General features: G+C 44.8%; 1 long non-coding RNA gene across 1 annotated transcript in view; it reads left to right on the top strand.

Annotated features, from left to right (window-relative positions):
• Positions 1-2,483, top strand: part of LOC124628447 (uncharacterized) — a 5,952-nt gene extending 3,469 nt beyond the window's left edge. Inside the window, exon 3 of the long non-coding RNA XR_006982985.2 lies at positions 2,194-2,483. This is a non-coding gene — a long non-coding RNA (uncharacterized LOC124628447). The remainder of the gene's footprint in view (positions 1-2,193) is intronic.
• The last annotated feature ends 15,071 nt before the right edge of the window (positions 2,484-17,554 follow it).

Here is a 17,554-nt window from a genome sequence, read left to right as displayed (position 1 = left end):
CCTTTTTACGACCTAGCTGTAAGTGTGAAAGGTGTTCACTGGATTTCTGGGTGGTTTTAGCAGATAATCCAGGTGTTATGAGTGCGCTACAGCACACCGAGTGTCTGACAGTAAGCACACTAGCGGAACACACTTAACGGAAGATGATTTGAGACACGGCTGTAAAGCGGTTAAGCTCGGTGTGTGAGCAGCGCAGTTCAGCTCACACTGAGTTCAGCTTTAAACTCACTCTGAACCCTACAGCGAGCTGTTTAAGTGTTTCAGCTCATCTTTAAATTCTCATTCTGTATATTTTGCTCAAACCTTCCTGTTCATTTCAAACAAAAGACAGACTTCCTCAGTATTCCTGTGTAAAATTAATTTGGGGCGGAGTTATGTTTGACTTTGAATTAAATCAATCACAGCCGAGATTAGAGGATAACGTCATTGTACCAGGACACATTTAGCCATGGATGCTGAGTGCTAAGCTAATTTTCGCTGGCTAATGTTGGCGATGAACAGATGGTTGTTGCCATGGTAACGTTGAAATATGTTCTGACAGGTTTAAATGAATCTCACTAGTTGACTAACAGCTGGATACATTGGTTAATGTTAGGAATATTATGCTAATAGTGATGGCAGGAGGACATGGGGAGGAGTTTCTGATTTGCATACTCATGCATATTTATAGATGCTGATATTGTAATGAGGGATACAGGTGTAGAGATGCAGGTGGTTTTTTTGTCTATGTTGTTTTTAGTGTTTGGCTTCTATACAGATTATTTTAACTGTTTGAATAAAATATGTCAATCATAATGAGGGGGAGGAGCATGCAGTGTTATGATGTCATCTCCATCCACACCAATTAATTGTGTAAATTGTTCGATTTTTAATGGAAAACAGAAATGGGATTAAATCTGCTGATTTTGTCGCATGTCATGACACCTTGTTCAAGAGTCAAAGGGGAGCAGTGTGTGTGTATATGTGTGTGTGTATGTGTGTGTGTCAAAATCAACACATCTGTGTCTTTCAGAGTGTGTGTGTGTGCGTGTGTGTGTGAGTGTGTGTGTGTGTGTGTGTGTGTGTGAGTGTGTGTCCATTTTGGTGACAGTAAGCAGGTACACCCTCTCATTAGTGCGGATTAACCAGAGAACTTCTTGCTGCCTGTGGCTTTGCTCCAGTGTGTGTGTGTGTGTGTGTGTGTGTGTGTGTGTGTGTGTGTGTGTGTTTTCCTCTAAACACATGGCTGGCCCTGTCAGACCGTACTAAGCCTGTTATTTTTTTTTGGCTCTGCACTGAGCATCTCTTCGTCTTACAATTAAAAACCTCCACACACGGAAACAGACTGAAAAATAATCTGGGTAATTTCCCCGTCTCTCTTCTGTTCAGCTCGGAATGACCCGAGGGAAATATTTGACTAAACCTGCAGCAATATGAAAATCTAGGTGTGTATTTTTAAAGGAGATCATGTAGAAGTGATGGAGATTAAAGTGTTTACACCTCCAAGTCATGATGCAACGTCGGCTCTTTCTCAAAAAACACAATGGCTAGTTAGCTTCTGCTGCTATCTCATGCTGAATAGGTGTGTTTCCACCGAGGTTCTGGAACCTCTGTACTCTAAACTACTGAGCACCGAGGATACACTAGCTAATAGCTGAATTAGCATGTCCAAAGGCACAACAGTAAAATAAATCCTCTACCAGTAGGAAAAAGTCAGTGTTTAACAACAAACAGACTTCCAATAAATCTCGAGTTCTGGTATTTATAGCATTTAAAATACTTTTATTGACCTATAAAGCATTGAACGTTCTAGCGCCACAGTACCTGAGCGAGCTTTTGGTCTTTTATGAGCCGCCACTCCTACTTCCATCAAAAATTGCAGGCTATTTGTTGGTATCTGGAATAGTGAAGGCTACAGCAGGGGGAAGAGCTTTCTCTTACAAAACCCCAGAGTTATGGAACAGTCTTCCTATTAGTGTTCGGGACTCAGACACAGTCTCAGTGTTTAAGTCCAGGCTGAAAACATATTTGTTTACTCAAGCTTACCATGAATAGACTTTCTTTTACACACTCTTTCTAAGTACACACTCTTATCCATTACAGGATAGTAATCATACCTAATAATCTCTTCCTCTCTTTATCTCCCTCTCCCTCTCTCCTTCTGTCGAGCTACACATGATATTATGGAGTGATCCTGATCCTTTCTGCTCTCAGGACCTGCCTGATCCAGCCTGATGCCCTACCTCTGGATGGAGCTCTCATCAACTGGAGGCTACAGCCTGGAGATCGCTGAGGACGGTGCCGCTTGAAGTATCACGGAAATAGTTTCGGACCTCAATTCCACATGGTCGTTCTCGCTGTGGTTGCTGGGACGACGGTTGCTGCGATGGCTTTAGGATTGCAGTTACCACATGCAGTTCTGCACTCAGGTCTCCTTTAGTGAACAGTGGACTAGTTCAACAAACAGACTTCATATTAAACCATAATGAACTTTCCTTTACTCTCACACTATCCGTCGTTCCCCAGATGAGGACGGGTTCCTTCTGAGTCCGGTTCCTCTCAAGGTTTCTTCCTCAGATCATCTCAGGGAGTTTTTCCTCACCACCGTCACCACCGTCTCGCTCAATAGGGATAAATTCACACGCTTAAAATCTCCATCCTGTGTTTATATGTTTCTGTAAAGCCGCTTTGAGACAATGTTAAAAGCACTATACAAATAAAATTGAATTGAATTGAATTGAATTGAATTGAATTGAATTGGTATTCCAGCTCCAGTGTAGTTACACCTCCTTAACTTTATGTTTTGAGTACTAAACAAGTCATAAACTTTATCACTCAATGGAAATCACGTGAGATGAGGTGTAGATGTTTTACTAAGGGTTCCTACTCATCTATCACGGATCATTTGGGCTTCGCGTTAGGATTTACTCTTAATTTCTGAACAAAATGTGAAGTTGTTGCTTTTGCATCTGATATTTTGGACCACAAGTTCTATATGTTGTTACACTGTTGTTGTTGCACACAACACAGTGTTTGTAGGTGAAGACTGCTGTCTTTGGGAGCATTGGGGAATGAGCCTCTTTCAGCTGTGTCATTGTCTTATGCAAGTTGATTGGCTGTCTGACTGATTAAACTTTGACATTGAAATGACTTTGGTTTTGAAAATGTCCAAGTCAAAGGGCTCAAGTCCACATGAAGTCACAAGTCACTGATGTGAGTCGAGTCACAAGCCTTCTCTGATTATGTCGCACATTGGTGACTCGAGTCCACAACACTGAAATCCGCTGTACTGAACTGATTCAGTGACTTCATTTGCAATGCATTATGGGAGGTCTAGTTCATGATCAGGTAAAATAGATGTTAGCTGAAATTTCCAGAACCGAGGCTCTCTGGGAAAGTGGGTGTGGTCGGAGTTCAGCTTTCTTATCATCCAAAGATACAGATTGTTCCAAAGGGACGCGACCTCAATAAACAGGTTAATGTAGTGTGTGTGTGTGTGTGTGTGTGTGTGTGTGTGTGTGTGTGTGTGTGTTGCAAGATATAAGCTTATCGTAGAGCAAACATCCATCACTGCTGATACAACTCACTTATTAACTCCAACAAGCAGATGAATTATTCAGCATGATAATCTCTCTCTCTCTCTCTCTCTCTCTCTCTCTCTCTCTCGCTCTCTCTCTCTCTCTCTCTCTCTCTCAAACACACACACACACACACACACACACACACACACACTAACTGGAACATGGACACAAACAATCTGATTTGTAAACACTAACATGCACATGCATGGTTGCACACAGGCTAAAACATTAGCATAAGTACACACACACACACACACACACACACACACACACACACACACACACACACACACACACACACACAACACACACACGCACACACGCACACACACACAACACACATGCAGGTTGTAGGTTTTAGTCATGCTGTAATTGTAATTTTGTACTAAGAACATTTTATTTAGTTAAGCAAATTCTAGTGTGTGTGTGTCTGTGTGCGTATGTGTGTGTGTGTGTGTGAGTGTGTGCGTGCATGCATGCGTGCACGCACACGTGTGTGTGTGATGAATAAAATGGATGTAGTATGAAAACAAAAGGAAACAAAAAAGCAAAACCAATATGACAATAGTACATAAAATATTAGAAAAAAGAACTACATATAATTAACTTATAAAATGTAAGTGCTAATCCCGCCCCTCATCACCATAACCCCGCCCCTCATCACCATAACCCCGCCACTCGGCACACTAAGCAAGGCCCTCACAACCACAGCACCATAACCTCACCCACTCATACAAAACTCCACCCACTCATACTAACCCCCACATATCACCCTGGTTTCATCCAGTAATACAAATCCCACCCACTTATTCTAACCCTATCGACTCATGCAAACCCCCAACATCACCCTGTCCCCACACATTCATAATAATCCCACCCACATCACCCAATCCCCACCCACTAATACTAGCCCCACTCAATTATAATAACCCCACCACCTCATACAAACCCCCTTCATCAGCCTGTTCCCACCCACTCATAATGACTCCATGGACAGTGGTGTCATTATGAGTGGGTGTCATTATGTGGAGTAATTATGAATGACTCCACGGATTTCCACCCATGCTAACCCCACCCACTCATACTAACCCTGCTCCACATCACCCTATCGCCACCCTTTAATACTAACCCCACCCTCTAATCCACCATCTCAGTATTATACTAACCTCACCAACTCATACTAACCCCCCCAACAGATTCAGACCTCAGCCCATGCACCGAACCACGCCCCTGCTGCATCTCAGTGATCATGTTTAACCCTTGTCCACTTTGTTCCCTAATGCGTAGTACACTACAGGAGATTTTCACAATCACACTAATATCAACATTAAATCTGACTCTCCACCCACACTCTGCCCACATTTCCTGGGTTACACTAATGTCATGTAATTGTTCTTCTTGTTCTCTCTCTCTCTCTTTCTCTCTCTCTCTCACACACACACATACACACACACACATACTGTAAAGTGGCAGCATGTTAAGAACGTGCCCCGTCATGCAGTGATTAGTCTCTAATTTGTGTATGTGTGTGTATGGGGGAGTGGGGGTATAGAGTGGAGTATAGGGTGTATGATGGAGTGTGCGGGGGGGGTATAGAGTGGAGTATAGGGTGTATGATGGAGTGTGTGTGGAGGGAGTGGGGTATAGAGTGGAGTATAGGGCGTATGATGGAGTGTGTGTGGGGGGGTGGGGTATAGAGTGGAGTATAGGGTGTATGATGGAGTGTGTGGGGGGGGGGAGTGGGGGTATAGAGTGGAGTATAGGGTGTATGATGGAGTGTGTGTGTGTGGGGGGGGTATAGAGTGGAGTATAGGGCGTATGATGGAGTGTGTGTGGGGGGGTGGGGTATAGAGTGGAGTATAGGGTGTATGATGGAGTGTGTGTGGGGGGGGAGTGGGGTATAGAGTGGAGTATAGGGTGTATGATGGAGTGTGTGTGGGGGGGAGTGGGGGTATAGAGTGGAGTATAGGGTGTATGATGGAGTGTGTGTGGGGGGGTGGGGTATAGAGTGGAGTATAGGGTGTATGATGGAGTGTGTGTGGAGGGAGTGGGGTATAGAGTGGAGTATAGGGTGTATGATGGAGTGTGCGGGGGTGGGGGTGGGGGTATAGAGTGGAGTATAGGGTGTATGATGGAGTGTGTGTGGGGGGAGTGGGGGTATAGAGTGGAGTATAGGGTGTATGATGGAGTGTGTGGGGGGGGGTGGGGGTATAGAGTGGAGTATAGGGTGTATGATGGAGTGTGTGTGTGGGGGGGGTATAGAGTGGAGTATAGAGTGTATGATGGAGTGTGTGTGGGGGGAGTGGGGTATAGAGTGGAGTATAGGGTGTATGATGGAGTGTGTGTGTGGGGCGGGGTATAGAGTGGAGTATAGGGTGTATGATGGAGTGTGTGTGGGGGGAGTGGGGTATAGAGTGGAGTATAGGGTGTATGATGGAGTGTGTGGGGGGGGAGTGGGGTATAGAGTGGAGTATAGGGTGTATGATGGAGTGTGTGGGGGGGGAGTGGGGTATAGAGTGGAGTATAGGGTGTATGATGGAGTGTGTGTGGGGGGAGTGGGGGTATAGAGTGGAGTATAGGGTGTATGATGGAGTGTGCGGGGGGAGTGGGGTATAGAGTGGAGTATAGGGTGTATGATGGAGTGTGCGGGGGGGGTGGGGGTATAGAGTGGAGTATAGGGTGTATGATGGAGTGTGTGTGGGGGGGGAGTGGGGGTATAGAGTGGAGTATAGGGTGTATGATGGAGTGTGTGTGGGGGGAGTGGGGGTATAGAGTGGAGTATAGGGTGTATGATGGAGTGTGCGGGGGGGGGGTATAGAGTGGAGTATAGGGTGTATGATGGAGTGTGTGTGGGGGGGAGTGGGGTATAGAGTGGAGTATAGGGTGTATAATGGAGTGTGTGGGGGGGGGGTGGGGTATAGAGTGGAGTATAGGGTGTATGATGAAGTGTGTGGGGGGGAGTGGGGTATAGAGTGGAGTATAGGGTGTATAATGGAGTGTGTGGGGGGGGAGTGGGGTATAGAGTGGAGTATAGGGTGTATGATGGAGTGTGTGTGGAGGGAGTGGGGTATAGAGTGGAGTATAGGGTGTATGATGGAGTGTGTGGGGGGGAGTGGGGGAATAGAGTGGAGTATAGGGTGTATGATGGAGTGTGTGTGGGGGGGTGGGGGTATAGAGTGGAGTATAGGGTGTATGATGGAGTGTGTGGGGGGGGAGTGGGGGTATAGAGTGGAGTATAGGGTGTATGATGGAGTGTGTGGGGGGGGAGTGGGGTATAGAGTGGAGTATAGGGTGTATGATGGAGTGTGTGTGGGGGGAGTGGGGGTATAGAGTGGAGTATAGGGTGTATGATGGAGTGTGTGTGGGGGAGGGGGGTATAGAGTGGAGTATAGGGTGTATGATGGAGTGTGTGTGGGGGGAGTGGGGGTATAGAGTGGAGTATAGGGTGTATGATGGAGTGTGTGTGGGGGAGGGGGGTATAGAGTGGAGTATAGGGTGTATGATGGAGTGTGTGGGGGGAGTGGGGTATAGAGTGGAGTATAGGGTGTATAATGGAGTGTGGGGGGGGGAGTGGGGGTATAGAGTGGAGTATAGGGTGTATGATGGAGTGTGTGGGGGGGGGAGTGGGGGTATAGAGTGGAGTATAGGGTGTATGATGGAGTGTGTGTGGGGGGGGAGTGGGGGTATAGAGTGGAGTATAGGGTGTATGATGGAGTGTGTGTGGGGGGAGTGGGGGTATAGAGTGGAGTATAGGGTGTATGATGGAGTGTGTGGGGGGGTATAGAGTGGAGTATAGGGTGTATGATGGAGTGTGTGGGGGGAGTGGGGTATAGAGTGGAGTATAGGGTGTATGATGGAGTGTGTGGGGGGGTATAGAGTGGAGTATAGGGTGTATGATGGAGTGTATGGGGGGAGTGGGGTATAGAGTGAAGTATAGGGTGTATGATGGAGTGTGTGGGGGGGGGGGTGGGGTATAGAGTGGAGTATAGGGTGTATGATGGAGTGTGTGTGGGGTGAGTGGGGGTATAGAGTGGAGTATAGGGTGTATGATGGAGTGTGTATGGGGGAGTGGGGTATAGAGTGGAGTAAAGGGTGTATGATGGAGTGTGTGTGGGGGGAGTGGGGGTATAGAGTGTTGTATAGGGTGTATGATGGAGTGTGTGTGGGGGAGGGGGATATAGAGTGGAGTATAGGGTGTATGATGGAGTGTGTGGGGGGAGTGGGGTATAGAGTGGAGTATAGGGTGTATGATGGAGTGTGTGTGGGGGGAGTGGGGGTATAGAGTGGAGTATAGGGTGTATGATGGAGTGTGTGTGGGGGGGGAGTGGGGGTATACAGTGGAGTATAGGGTGTATGATGGAGTGTGTGTGGGGGGAGTGGGGTATAGAGTAGAGTATAGGGTGTATAATGGAGTGTGTGGGGGGGGAGTGGGGTATAGAGTGGAGTATAGGGTGTATGATGGAGTGTGTGTGTGGGGGGGTGGGGTATAGAGTGTTGTATAGGGTGTATGATGGAGTGTGTGTGGGGGAGGGGGGTATAGAGTGGAGTATAGGGTGTATGATGGAGTGTGTGTGGGGGGGAGTGGGGGTATAGAGTGGAGTATAGGGTGTATGATGGAGTGTGTGGGGGGGGAGTGGGGGTATAGAGTGGAGTATAGGGTGTATGATGGAGTGTGTGGGGGGGGAGTGGGGTATAGAGTGGAGTATAGGGTGTATGATGGAGTGTGTGTGGGGGGGAGTGGGGGTATAGAGTGGAGTATAGGGTGTATGATGGAGTGTGTGGGGGGGAGTGGGGGTATAGAGTGGAGTATAGGGTGTATGATGGAGTGTGTGGGGGGGGGGGGGTATAGAGTGGAGTATAGGGTGTATGATGGAGTGTGTATGGGGGAGGGGGGTATAGAGTGGAGTATAGGGTGTATGATGGAGTGTGTGGGGGGGGGGGGGTATAGAATGGCATATAGGGTGTATGATGGATGGTATGGATGGTGTGTGTGTGTGGGGGGGGGGGGGGTGAAGTGGGGGTATAGAGTAGAGTATAAGGTTGTTAGTTAGTTGTCTAGACACATTACATAGATCTTTACATAGTTTTTTTTTTTTTTTGGGGGGGGGGGGGGGGGTCTCCTCAGCCAACAGTGGTGTGTAGCATCCACCAGCTATTAGTGGGGAGGAGAGAGTGATGAAGCCAGTTCAGAGATGGAGATTATTAGGAGGTGATGGATAAGGGTCAGTGGGGGATTTGGGCAGGACCCCGGGGTTATACCCCTACTCTTTACCATAAGTGTCCTGGGATTTTTAATGACCACAGAGAGTCAGGACCTCGGTGGCGTTTTTACAGTGTAGCGTCCCCGTCACTACACTGGGGTATTTGGACCCACACAGTGTGTGAATTAAACCCCGGGTTAAAGTGGTGTAGTGTGCTCTCAGTGTGAGATGAAGTGGCTCACTCCCGAGAGCTTCAATTACTCGTCTTCCTCTCTGTCATTTCTGGCGTTTTTCCAGCGTTTAGTCAGCCGCAACTTCAAACAGCGACGAGACACTTAGTCGATGGAAGGTCATGGCGGTTGCTATTGGATACGAGTCAGTTATTGTTAGTCGTTGGCTTCTTTTAGACATTCAGTGTCATTCACACGCACATGCACACACACACACACACACACACAGTCTGGTCCTACAGTCTGAAAGGCTTTCTAATTCTTTAGTGCAATTTTTTTTTACACTTTTATGTTCAGGTCTAGAAAGTCAGAAAAGTCCTGGGAAAAAAATCTGAATATTCTGTTCTATTGTGTCCACTGTGTTCTCCTCAGGGTTCTCCTCAAACCACTGCGTTCTCCTCAGGGTTCTCCTCAAACCACTGCGTTCTCCTCAGGGTTCTCCTCAAAACATTGTGTTCTCCTCAAACCACTGTGTTCTCCTCAGGGTTCTCCTCTCAACCACTGGTTAAGTGTGAGAACGTCAGTGAGTTGTGGTTATACTGACAATTTATACAAATCCAAACAACTCTTTTAACATTTAATTAATCACAAAACATGAAGAGTTTAACACGCACCATCTTTGTGTTCCACTCAGGAGGCAGTTCTCAGGTAATCCCAGGTTCTCAGGTGATTTCAGGTTCTCAGTAATTACTGTGTGTTATGTGGAAAACAGCATGAAAAAAACCCCTCATTTCTTAATCCTTTTTTTTTGGCCAAACTTGAAGGCAGCAGTGTGTTTATCCTTTTATCTCATAATTCTGTTCACCTTATGGGATTTTTATGAGCGTTTGAAAAACAAATTGCAATTTTAAGCTCCAAAACATTTAATTAAAGTGAATTTATGGGACTGCTTTCATAGGAAAAGATACACAGACCCAAAATGAGGAACCTTAAAAAATTAACTGCCTTTTGAAAGGGCGTGAAACGCTGGCCAGAAATGCCGTCTACTCCGTCTTCTGCTTCGTGTCGCTAATGACTCATGCCTCATTCCCACTTTCACACCACCTCACAAACCTCCATAATGTTCCTCAACTTTTACTTTTTAAACAGCAGAGCCCTAAGAACAGGACCGTTTCCTGCTGTACGTGATGGACACCAGACCCAAACCCAGAAGACACCAGGAGGCCTCCTGTATATACAGGAGATTATTATTATTGTTTTAATTGTCTTTAATTTTTTATGAATTTTTTAATGACTTCAAGGTTTAGTCGGAGATGTTCCTTGGGAGGATCTTGATGAAGTACATGCATCTCTTTGAAAAAGAAAATGAAAAAAAAGGCAGAAGAACATAAACATTCATGACAGCAGTAACAAATGAACACTAACGCTGTGAATGGAGTCTTTTGATGTATTTTAATTGTGTTGCAGTTTAAATAAAAAGCTCAGTGCTGACTCTAACAGCTCACCTTGTGGAGGCGCTGGATTCAGTGGAGATCCAACAGCGTATAGAAAAAGCACACCAAACACCACCAGTAACATCCACCAAGTATGCTGTGTTTTATACAAAAACAAGCCATACAATGTATACAATAAACCCACCACCAAAGTCCTTTTAAGAAATATACACCATGGATTATAGTCTTTTCCGGATCGTCCTCACCCGTTTCTCAGCGGAAAAGGAAACCCATGTTCCTTCAGCAGCGATGTCCTTTAAGGAATGTGACGATAATCCACAGCGTTTTTTAATTCCTGAGTTGAGCACGCTCTTTCTGCTGTCTTTCCCCTACGTTTACTTCCGTAACCAATATGCACCATTACGTGATGAGGAACCGGCGCTGCGCCCACATAGAGTCTCGCGATAACACAAGCACGCTGGAGCCAAACACAGTGTTGATGGAGGCAACAAGACGGTGCTAATAATTAACATGTACCATCAATTACAATAATTAAACACACAGGTATTTAAAACATGGACATACCTGTATATGTGGCAGTGCTACAACACGTTAATGTAAATACAGCTAAATACATTTTCTCCCTTTGACTAGCTAGCTAGCACATGATCACATGTTTATTTCTGAAGAATATATAGCTTCTTGCTGTGTAGAGGATGCAGAAACTATACATGGAATATACAGAACATACATTTTTAGATGTCTTCTGATGAAGTATTGTAAGTAAGTCAATTTGGGCTCCTAAATGTCATGAATGACCCTTGAGGAAATTTTCCTAAATGTTCTGAAATGATTTACGGGATTGTTACTGGCGTGTGATACGCTGCACTGACATTCAATCAGCTACGGAGAGAGAGGCTCCGTTCGCAGGATACAAAGGATCAGACATCTTTTGCACTTTTCTGGCCTTAACCTTCAGGATCTTGAATGCTGCAATCTGATTGGTTCTCCTCACGCCACTGAATCATGAACTCAGAGACATGATGGAAAAAAAAATACAGATACTGGACTGAAAAAAAAAAACCAGTTCACAGATCCCAACAGTAATAATGATTAAGGAGTTTTCTGTTAAAGCAGTTAGTGGGGAGTGAACAGTATAATGTCACCTTACTAACAGGCTGTGAGAAACGGTCTGTGGTCAGTCATCTGTCTGTGGAAGTAGATTTCCCTGCCATGTTTATTGACGAAAAGTTCAAGACTCTATCGAGACTAATTGCACGTCGAGAATCTGATTGAATAAAGTATTTATCTCCAGGACACTACCTGCCTTATGATGCTGCTCATAAAGGAAGGTTTATCCCTCATTATAACAGCGTGCTTAATCAGCCTGCACCATAAGGTTCTCCTTCTCTTCCTTCTTCTGCTAACAGGCTCCCCATGAGGACAGTGTGATGTGACCCATACTGACTACATGTTTCAGAGACTCTTCCAAAGCGTCCATCATTTCACAGACAAATGAACACGGCATGTAGCGGTGCTGGGCAAAAACGCTTCCCACAAGACACAAGAGGAAACATCTGGCTGTAAATTCACAGAGATGTCTATCCACATGGGAATGAAACGCCCAGCCTCGCCTCCAGCTCATCCAGAAATATGAAGCAATTTCAGCTGGAATGTTTGGTTTAAACGCATCAAAAGCATTTTCTGAGATGACCCTGAAAGAAATATGTGACTTCCTGCATCTCCAAAAAGCAATTAGTGTGTTGAGCTCTCAATCCAAAATATTAAATATTCAAAAATGTTAATTTTCTTTGGCTTTGGTTTAAAGCAGTGGTCACCAACCCTGTTCCTGGAGATCTACTTTCCTGCAGGTTTCATCTCCATCCAAGAGCTGTTTTAACTGATCAAAATCTGATTATCTGATCACTCACCTGTTTTAGTTGATCAAGAACTTCTTAAGGCAGTGATTGGATGGTCCGGTGGGCACCAGTGTGGTTGGAGTTAAAGTCTTCAGGAAGGTAGATCTCCAGGAACCAGGTTGGTGAACGCTGGTTTAAAGGAAAGATCCACAATGTCTTATCTTATCGATTTGAGCCCGAGTCCGGTAGTGTACATCAGAAGATCAACCCAAACCACCATCTCAAGTACGGCAAGAACAGGACATTTCTCACTGGTACGTTTATATGTAATTTGGCAATAATGTGCGTTAGCCAGTTAGCAGAGGCTAAGAGCTAACAGGCTAACAGCTGTGCACTGGCTATGCACATAAACAACACAAAACCATGCATTTGGAACACTCGGTAGAAAAAATATAAATTATATATATATATATATATATATATATATGTATATATATATATATATATATATATATATATATATATATATATATGTTTATACATAAATAATGAATCATAGTGACAGGTTGTGATCCAGAGGCACAATACGGCCCCGTCTTTTATAAATAATCATTTCGCCAATCCCGCGTTGACTTCAGCTGGATTTGACAAGCGGTCATCAGTGAAATGACGGGAACACAAACGAAGGTGGGAGTTGAACTGCTGTGATATCGTTTTAAAATGAATTCTAACCATTGACGCTTTACATCCTCGTCCTTTGGGAGTCAGTGAAAAGTGGGTTTGCTTTTGCAGCACAGAGTACAACGTCTTCTAGACATGGTGACATCAGGAACCTAACTCTTTCAGGACGCAACCGCAACTGGAGTGTTTGAGGACGAGTGAAAGTACACGCTCGCGAGCAGACAGTGAAGACGAGAGGCGGGGCTTTTTGTTACAAACCTACGTAGGTTAGTACAGGAAGTGAGCCTGGAATCACTAATGACTCGGTTCAGATGTTCAGAATCGCTTCCTTCTTTTGGGAGTCACTAACTCCTTTTGTCCTGCGCTTTAATTTTTTTTAACTTTGCAGACTTTTTACATTCACAAACAGTTCTATACGATACATAGTACATGAAAGGTAATATCTGAAAAAGCACTTTAAGAGGAATTAATGAGAGAAAGGTCTGTGACTTTTGATATTTTTATTGAAGAGATTTCTTCAAAGACGTCCCATTGAGTCTACGAGCTTTAAGAAAATGGCACTCTGTTCTCTGAAATCCGTATGCTCTTTTTCATCGTGACCTTCCTGCACTTCTTTATGGAAACCAAAACTGGCAAAGTCAGACCCTTAAAGTCGGTAAAGTGTAGTGATCGCTCGCTTGCTCCGCAGCACGAGTGACATTTAGATAAAGGTGAAGAGAAAAAATGCCCGGCTGTGGCAGAGACGCCCTTTAGTGTCTCTCAAAGTCAAATTACAGCTCAGCGTGTGACATTTCCATTGTACCGACACAGCACTGCTTTATTCACCTCATTAGTCCATTAGGTACATCAATGATTCCACTCATATGACTAACAGTGAGTGAGAGAGAGAGACAGAGAGAAGGAGAGAGAGAGAGAGAGAGAGAGGAGGGGGGGGGTGGATGGAAGAGCGATCGCACGGACCTTCTCAAAGACCAGTGAAGAAGAAAAATGGCAAGAAGCAAAACTTCTTCCCCTGAAAGCAATTCAAAAAGAACAAAGAAGGAAAAATTGTTTGGGGAAAATAAAGATTGGGAGAGGAATGAAAGGAACGGGATAGACGTGAGGTATAAAAAGAGCTTGAAAGTGGATGTAGAGAAAGAAGACAAAAGAAAACTTCCTGCACACTGCCAATCAGTGAATATTAGAGATAAAGAAAGAATGGAAGAAGAAGGAGGACATTTGTAAGTGATGAATATTTAATGGAGGTTAAGAGAAAACTGTTTGTAAAAGCAAATAAATGTATATCCTTAAAAAGTTTAACTGAGTCTCCAGAAACTCAGAATTAAGTTCTGTTAATTATCCATCACCCAGAGGAACGTTCAACACCAACACAGGTCAGGAAATGGATATACATATACGTAACATATAATTAATCCTAATCAGGGCCTTCATAGGATAAAACGTGATGAGTGAGGAGGAGGTGAAGTCAGTAAATATTTCCATTTGAGAATTACAGTGTTTATTTAATTCACGTTTCCTGATCAGTCATCAAACTCCAAATCTAACAACACTTAGAGATACAAACCTCAAAACTCTGCTCCTGAACTTCACCAAGCCTCAGCGGGGCTCCTCAGTGGCCTACGATTACCTGATGTCACTGTGATTGACAGGGAGAGAGAGTATGCCCCTCCCACCCTGAAGACGTCTGTCGCATCGTCTGGATTCGTAACGATAGGGAACGTCTTTCTGTTGTACTTCTCAGGACGAGCTTCAGGACATGAAATGACCATCAGTCTGTTAGACTCTGGACACAAGACTTCCTCCATATCAGTGTTAGCTGTATATATTCCATAAGTCATGCCTCTCTCTCTCTCTCTCTCTCTCTCTCTCTCTCTCTCTCTCTCACACACACACACACACACACACACACAAAGGGATTAGTAGTGATATTACTCGACACTGTGTGTTTGGTGAGTAGAGAGTTACAGATACAAAGAGATGTTCAGCTCTAGGTTCTCAGTGTGTCTGTGTGTGTCTGTGTGTGTCTGTGTGTGTCTGTGTGTGTCGGTGTGTGTCGGTGTGTGTCGGTGTGTGTCGGTGTGTGTCTGTGTGTGTCGGTGTGTGTCGGTGTGTGTCGGTGTGTGTAGGTGTGTGTCGGTGTGTGTCTGTGTGTGTCGGTGTGTGTAGGTGTGTGTCGGTGTGTGTAGGTGTGTGTCTGTGTGTGTCGGTGTGTGTCGGTGTGTGTCGGTGTGTGTCGGTGTGTGTTCTGAGCTGAATGCAGTGTGCTGTAACTGTACTGTACATTCTCACTGCTGTACTATTTATATCTCTCACTGAAATATCACTCGCTCCATTCAGCTCGACACTGAAATATCAAACCCTGCGCTGAGATCCAGAGTTCAGAGCTTCCTGCAGGCCTGAACCGGCTGAAAGGCACAAATTCTGCCTGTCTCACTCTCCCTCTCTGTCTCACTCCCCCGTCTGTCTCACTCTCCCCCGTCTGTCTCACTCTCCCTCTCTGTCTCACTCCCCCGTCTGTCTCACTCTCCCTCTCTGTCTCACTCCCCCGTCTGTCTCACTCTCCCTCTCTGTCTCACTCCCCCGTCTGTCTCACTCTCCCTCTCTGTCTCACTCCCCCGTCTGTCTCACTCTCCCTCTCTGTCTCACTCCCCGTCTGTCTCACTCTCCCTCTCTGTATCACTCCCCCGTCTGTCTCACTCTCCCTCTCTGTCTCACTCCCCCGTCTGTCTCACTCTCCCTCTCTGTCTCACTCCCCCGTCTGTCTCACTCTCCGTCTCTGTCTCACTCCCCCTGTCTGTCTCACTCTCCCTCTCTGTCTCACTCTCCCACTCTGTCTCACTCCCCCTGTCTGTCTCACTTTCTCTCTCTGTCTCACTCTCCCACACTGTCTCACTTTCTCTCTCTGTCTCACTCTCCCTCTCTGTCTCACTCCCCCTGTCTGTCTCCCTCTCCCTCTCTGTGTCTCACTTTCTCTCTCTGTCTCACTTTCTCTCTCTGTCTCCCTCTCTGTCTCACTTTCTCTCTCTGTCTCACTCTCCCTCTCTGTCTCACTCCCCCTGTCTGTCTCCCTCTCCCTCTCTGTGTCTCACTTTCTCTCTCTGTCTCACTTTCTCTCTCTGTCTCCCTCTCTGTCTCACTCCCCCTGTCTGTCTCACTCTCCCTCTCTGTCTCACTTTCTCTCTCTGAGTGTCTCAAATCACACACTCGTGTAGAGTTAGTGTATATGAATACATTAAGCACACAGTGAGGAACACGAATGACAGTTTAATAGTCACAGGATGGAGTCTGGACCTGAAGGTCCGTTCATCAAACTGAGCTTGTGTTTGTAGGATCATTTTTCTGTCCATTAGGATGTTTGGTAGCGCTGAAGCTCACTGTGCGAAGGGTCCAACATAACGGAGATAACGGAGCAGGACTCATACGGATTTACTCACACCGAGAGAACATTGCTCTCGACTGTGTTTGGTCTCTGTGCGACTAAACAGAATAGGTTCTAACACCTAACATCGGCCATCCCGACTCGAGTTTTGTCTCTGACAGCAAAACCGGGCTGCGTAAGAGTCAGCGTTCTTTACATCACAAACATTTTTACCATCAAGTACAAAGCGCTGCGTGTTTTTCTTCTCCATGACATCGCTCTTCTGCGTCAGGAAAACTTGCCCAGCTCCAGAATCTACTTCTCTTTCATCTTATTAAAGCAGAAGGGGAAATTTCATTACCTGTTCCTCCAGGATCATGATTTGTTCCTCTGACAGAAACCTCTAATGCTACGGACTCTGTTCTCTACATCTTCAGCGCAGCTCTGTGACATATTGCTATTTTTATGACAGTACAAGGTGTGTTTTGTCATCTGTAGCTCCTGCATTATGAGATCCTGACACACAGAAATGGCAGTGAGGTTCTGCGAGATGGAGTGTCGGTAATTTCATTAAAACCTACGACCTTTCTGTGGAAGGACTGCGGCTGTTGAACCCAGAACAATCTGTTTAATGTCATTAGCCATTAGATCTCGTAATATATATTATATACAGCACATCTTAAATGTCTGGGGTTCATACACTAGTTTTTAATCTGGTTTAAAACCAATAGCTCAGTGCCATTACAGACTTAAAGCGTTTTAATTAACCCTCTCTCTAAATACGGCTGTTTAATGGAGCGATTATTCAAGCGGCCTTTAAATAACGAGTGAATAAAGTGTGCGAGTTCATTCATACTGAAATCAGCACTTGTGTGTGAGTGTGTGACCTTTCTGTATGTTCTACACACACACACACACACACACACACACACACACACACACACACGATTAAATTAATAACAAAGAAAAGTGATTGAGAATTCACAGACTTTTATTTTACATCCACATACATTAATGAAGTACGTCAGCTTTTATCTTAACTAAATAATTACTTGAATTTTATTCAAAGTTGCTTTACTTTTACCGAGTAAAATTACCCACCTTTACTTTTAGTGAAGCAACACAAAGACATCAGCAAATAATAATAATAATAATAATAATAATAATAATAATAATAATAATAATAATAATACTGAAACTGTCAGAGAGATTCGCAATAATCTAAAACACCAGCAGAAGACCTGAATTTGTTCTCATTGGAATTAAAATCTACATTTATATCATTTACATAA

Source organism: Ictalurus punctatus, chromosome 8 (assembly GCF_001660625.3).
Source record: "Ictalurus punctatus breed USDA103 chromosome 8, Coco_2.0, whole genome shotgun sequence".
Lineage (NCBI taxonomy): Eukaryota > Metazoa > Chordata > Actinopteri > Siluriformes > Ictaluridae > Ictalurus > Ictalurus punctatus.
The sequence above is the reverse complement of the archived record's forward strand: the minus strand, read 5'-3'. Positions and strand labels throughout refer to the sequence as shown.